The sequence below is a fragment of the Gymnodraco acuticeps genome, unplaced genomic scaffold, assembly GCF_902827175.1.
Source record: "Gymnodraco acuticeps unplaced genomic scaffold, fGymAcu1.1, whole genome shotgun sequence".
NCBI lineage: Eukaryota > Metazoa > Chordata > Actinopteri > Perciformes > Bathydraconidae > Gymnodraco > Gymnodraco acuticeps.
This window is the reverse complement of record NW_022992023.1, coordinates 1,068,516-1,074,142: the sequence shown is the minus strand read 5'-3', so window position 1 is coordinate 1,074,142 and position 5,627 is coordinate 1,068,516. Positions and strand designations below refer to the sequence as shown.

Below are 5,627 nucleotides of genomic sequence, written 5' to 3'. Positions count from 1 at the left end.
AGGCGTGTTGGTTTGGCACTAGCTGGCGCTAGTCGGCGCTAGCTGGCGCGCAGGACCGTCTGTCAAAATCCAATCTATCACCCAATCATGATACTCGCTGTCCATTGTGAGATTGGACCTAAACCAATCACGACGCGAGTTCACAATGGACGGAGCCAATCACGTCACGGCATCACAATGGACAGAGCCACTCACGGCACTGCTTCTACCCGAACTCGCCCCCCTCACGCTTTTGGTTGACAGTGGACAAATCGCAAGGCGCATCAGAGGTATTCAGAGTAAGTAACAACACTATTGTTTCTATTTTCCCGTTTTCAGTCATAAACTACATTTTTACAACCGTCGTTTTGGCGTCAACTTTTACATTACGGTCGGCAACTTCAGTCTGCATAAAGTTAGCAAGCCAGCATTGCTAATGCTATCGTGTCTAGGTTAAATACACGTTATTATATTAATCAATGTCAACAGCCATGTGTTATACATCCAATTGACAACAGTAATTTAAATAAGTTGTTAAACGACTCTTGTATGAATGGGCATGTTGTAATTAGTAACTACACTTCTGTGAGCAGTGGTACAGAAGTCATACAGCATACTGTATACACAGAGGTGGGAAGTAGCTAAGAACATTTACTCAAGTACTGTATTTTGAGATACTTGTACTTCACTTGAGTGTTTCCATATTTTTCTACTGTGTACTCTTCTACTTCACTACAATTCAGAGGTAAATGGTGTACTTTTACTCCACTACATGTGTTTAACAGCTTACCTTTAGTTACTTTACAGATTTGGTTAAGATGCCTATTGGTTACTGGTGGCGTTTTATGAGTTTATGTTTTTCAGTTTATTTGTTCATATAGACACCTAAAGTAAATCATATATTATATGATATAAATATCGTTATGTGAGATAAGGGATCGTTGCTCACTATGATATGATAAAGTGTGTTATATGCTCCAGGAAGGATACAGTATATTGTTGAATATATATTCAAGATAGCTATACTGTATATAACATTACATTAATTGTAATTCAATATACACACATCAATCATATATGGATAAAAGGACAACTTCACCGTTTATGAACATGATGTGTGTTTATACATGATTATATGTGTAGATAACCTGTGTAAATAATGGTTAACATGGTGTCAGTGTTGTTCGCTTTGCAGTGTAGTTCTCTCTAACACATGCATTGTTATTTTACTTAAAGTTTAGATGATCACTAAACCTATAAGCCATAACGAAATTGGAGATGCAGAATGGACGGGCTTTGGCCTTCAGGAGGGATAAACCCGCTCCAAGGAAACGGAAGTGACGCGACCTCTGTCAGAAGGTAAAGTATAGAAACATATGTACCTATTACTTATTATTCACATATGATAAGTACATTATTGAACATTTACAATTTACTGGTGCAAATATTATCAATCAAAGGATTTACACTGAGTGACTCACTCCAGACTAAAACATAATGATGATAGTTTCAGATTAAGAAATGCCTCATGCATACATTTTATATCATACCCCCAGTAGTTACCCCCAGAGCCCAGCCTCCTCCCAAGAAGTCTCTGGGTGCTGTCCATGTACGGCAGGGATATCCTCTCCCACATGGACCATATCAAGGCCAGCATCACCTCCACATTTGGTTCCAACTTAAAGATGGACTCAACCAAAAAGGTCAAACATAACGTGACTGTGTATTTGATTTCCGTGTTTGTTAAACTCTCTTATAAACAATAACATTACAAACTAGTTTTTATTATAAATGTGTTCGGTTATAAATCTGGAAACATTAACTGCTATAGATCATTTCTAATAAATGCCTCAACTTCGCTGTTGTCACATTCCAGATCACAAAGCATCAAAGCAAGGTGGAGATGCAGCTGTTCCCTGCTCCACCCTCTGGCCCTCAGGTGGAGATGCAGCTCTTCCCTGCTCCACCGTTGGGCTCCATGATATTTACTCCAGTGAGCTCACAGGTTCCTGTCCTGGTCGCTGCTCCACAGGCTCTGAATGCCAGCCTCTCTCTGCTTTTCCTGCTCCTAGTCCTGCTCCATACAGCCAAACACTGACCCGCAAATACTGCCCAACACGTGTGGAGGTGTGGGAGGTTTGGGACAGCGGACACTGGACACAGCCAGTACAGGGAGTAGTGAACTACATTGTGCCAAAGGATTAATGGTTGGAGGTAGGGCTGCACGGTATTGAAAAAAACTGACATCGCGTTTTTTTCCCCCCCTGCGGTATATATCGCGGTTTTTTTAACCTGTTAAACCCCAAAGTCCCGGCGGGTACTTTACTTTTTTTTTTTCACGACAGTGTCTCAGGGGATCGTAATATTTAAGAACCTATTAATGTGTTATACCAGATTAACGGAAATAATCTCAGCTAACTGACGATACAAACCATTTTATACCAAAACAAAACACAAGTCTCATAAGAAGCATCTAAATTACCCCTGAGCGAAAAATGCTAACGCACTTTGGCACAGAACTCAAGATAAAAGTACCCTTATTACTTATCGTAGCTGCATTTACAAGATATCCGATTAAAGCTGAGGTTCCACAGATTATTTAGGTATATAGTATCATCACTGAGTGATCTGAACTCGGACAGGAGAAGCAAACACAGACATCACAACACGTACCTTTACGTAGCTTCGAGGGGAGATGTCTCACCGTAGCTGTCAATCTGATCAAAAGACGTGTTCAATGGCATTACAACGAGAAAGAAAAAACGCGGCTGAATCGGTTAATCCATAGGTTTTTAACGTCTCTGTATAAAAAAATGATTTAATTTATAATCCATAATTCCATTTTTATGTAAATATCGCAGAGCAAAAGTTAGCTGCTAATGGTAGCCACTGGTAGCTGCAATGGTAGCTGCTGCTTCCGGTCTGGCTATCCGGAAGTCTCACACACACACATTACCAAATAAGGAATGTGTGATTTCCCCTCGATTCCATTGGCTCTGACGGTCAGAAAGAGATGTCACATGTCACAATCCAGTAAAGTGGGCCAGAGATATGGAAAATCCACCCAAATGGCCCCAGAAGAGGGTTTTTTTGCTAAATCTGTCTAAAAAGGTCAAATATCACTTGTTTTGCATCAATCTTGATACAGAGTACTTATTATATGTTGTACTTTGGATTCCTAAAGCTTTTACCGCTTTTATCGCTCATTTTTTACCAGTGTTTTGATGGTCTGCAAACTAGCGGGGCGGGGCCTGCTGTGATCTGATCAAGAATGATTGTGATTGGTGGTTTGCTGTGCATGCAGGGGAAGTTCTACACACACCAACACATGAACAAATAAGGAGTGAGAGTGACGCGTAGCCAAAAACCGGTGGCTACCATTAGCAGCTAACTTTTGTGCTCCGATTTTTACATAAAAATGGAATTATGGATTATAAACAATTGCTTCAAAGCCACAGATACATTATCAACCTATGGATCAACCGATTCAGCCGCGTTTTTTCTTTCTCGGTTTAATACCATTGAACACGTCTTTTGATCAGATTGACAGCTACGGTGAGACGATCTCCCGTAAAATCTCCGTAAAAGGTACGTGTTGTGATGTCTGTTTGCTTCCCCTGTTGCGAGATCGGATCACTTAGATACTATACTTAAATAATCTGTGGAGTCTCAGCTTTAATCGGATATATTGTATGTGCAGTTTCGATAAGTAATAAGGGTATCTTTATTTTGAATTCTGTGCTAAAGTGCGTTAGCATTTTTTTTTTTAAATGAATAAAACCGCACGTCCCTGCGGTGTGAATACCGCGCATGTGCATACCGCGGTTATCGCCATGACACGGTATACCGTTCAGCCCTAGTTGGAGGACATAACAAAATGTATATCCCCCCACCAGAGCCATGGACACTGGACACTTATTTATGTATATAGTTCGGTGTATAGTTTGATATTTATTTATATATATGATATGTATATATTTTATTAAGTTTATGATAATGTTTATTTGATGTTAAAACCCATTTAGAGTGTTATTTTGTTATACTGCACCTTACTTACTTGTATGGGTTGTTTTACATTTTATTAAGTTGAACTACAGTACTTTAAAATAAAGGTTTGGTTCTATCAAGTACGTGACTGTCCAATAATTGAGTGGAGTGCTATGTTTAGAATTTCTATAGGTTTTCTCTTTGTTTGTTAAAAGAAATACATTATAACACCAATACCTTCTTAGTTCATATTAAATGTAATGGTTACATTTAAGTATTTGTCCACAGCACACAAACCATGAGCAGGTCAATATTGAGTACTTCAAAACTATCCCTGATAAAGAAAATAATAATAATTGTATGTAATACACTTGAAAGAAGTAGATACATTTTACTTAATATTTATTAGAAATATATAATATTTTATAGAAATGTGTTATATAGTTAATAGTTAACTGCATAACACAAGTGTTATTAGTCAACAAATGCATACGTTGTTGGTCTTTATTAAAGTACTTCTGTATATAAATACTTTTACATGCAGAAGGGAAACAGGGAGCAAGAGAATCGTTTTTTCTCCTCTTTCTCCCTCTTCTCCTTTCTTCCCCCCCCTTGCAAGACTATTGTTCCCCAGCTTTGGCGCAGTGGATAGAGCCTTGGTGTTGGGATCAGGGGGTCACAGGTTCAAACCCCACTGCTGTCAGCATGTCGTTGTGTCCCTGGGCAAGACAATTCACCCCAAATTGCTCCTGTGGGGATTGCCCACAGTATTGAGTATGTAAGTCGCTTTGGATAAAAGCGTCTAACAAGTAACATGTAATGTAATTTATTTGTTCACATTTTTCCCAGCCACAAGATGATTTCATTCATTGGAGGCCTCAAAGCTGGGTGAAGGTATTGATGCATGGATCAATGCAATCCTTTACAACAGCATTCCACTATGGTTGGGGATGTCTGTAAAAAAGGAGAAATAATCGTTAACAAAACAAGTGTCTCAATATAGGGAAACAAACTGACAAAAACATATCAATTAGATCAGAATCAAAATAATGTACATTGTTACATCAGAAAAGAGCCAAAGACAGCCATAATGTTACTTAAAGTATGCATAAAATAAGTATTAAAGTTGCACATTTTACAAAATACACATCCTGTAACAGTTTGGAGGATTTAGCAGCCAACCACTGTTCGAAATGGGGGGGAGCTCCCCTGAAGGCCGACTTTGAGATAAATAGGGGGAGCCCAAAACAATCGTGCATATTTGTGTCACACAGATTAGAAATGTTGAGTTTCTGTAAAAGTTCTTGAAATAAATAATAGTCAGTGTTCATTACAGTTTCTGAATATTTGTTTTATATTTATGAATATTTCTGAGCGTTGCCATCTGTACGTGGCGGCGCTGCATTCTTTACGCTACTTACGTTGCTATGGTTACGGCAGGCGATGCTGGCGCGGTATTTGATATTTTCATACTGATATTTTGTTTAACTCTGGCTTTGTAATAAAAAATACGGCGAAACGAAAACAGCCAAACCTCGCAGCTTTTGGATTCACAAGCAAAGAAGTGACGGAGTCTAAAAATGACAACGTGAACGGAATAACTTTTAGTTGGCCGGCTGTAAGCGGCGTTAGGGACGAGTTTGACAGCTCCACACAGAGCC

The 5,627-nt window shown here is 39.1% G+C and overlaps 1 long non-coding RNA gene across 2 annotated transcripts; it reads left to right on the top strand.

The window, feature by feature from the left end:
• Positions 1 to 210: 210 nt before the first annotated feature.
• Positions 211 to 2,314, top strand: LOC117536602. 2 transcript variants are annotated; one of them, XR_004567584.1, is made up of 4 exons: positions 211 to 278; positions 1,216 to 1,338; positions 1,539 to 1,682; positions 1,856 to 2,314. It is a non-coding gene; the product is annotated as an uncharacterized LOC117536602 (long non-coding RNA). The 2 variants fall into 2 exon arrangements; XR_004567583.1 differs by having other exon boundaries at positions 1,536 to 1,682.
• Positions 2,315 to 5,627: the final 3,313 nt, after the last annotated feature.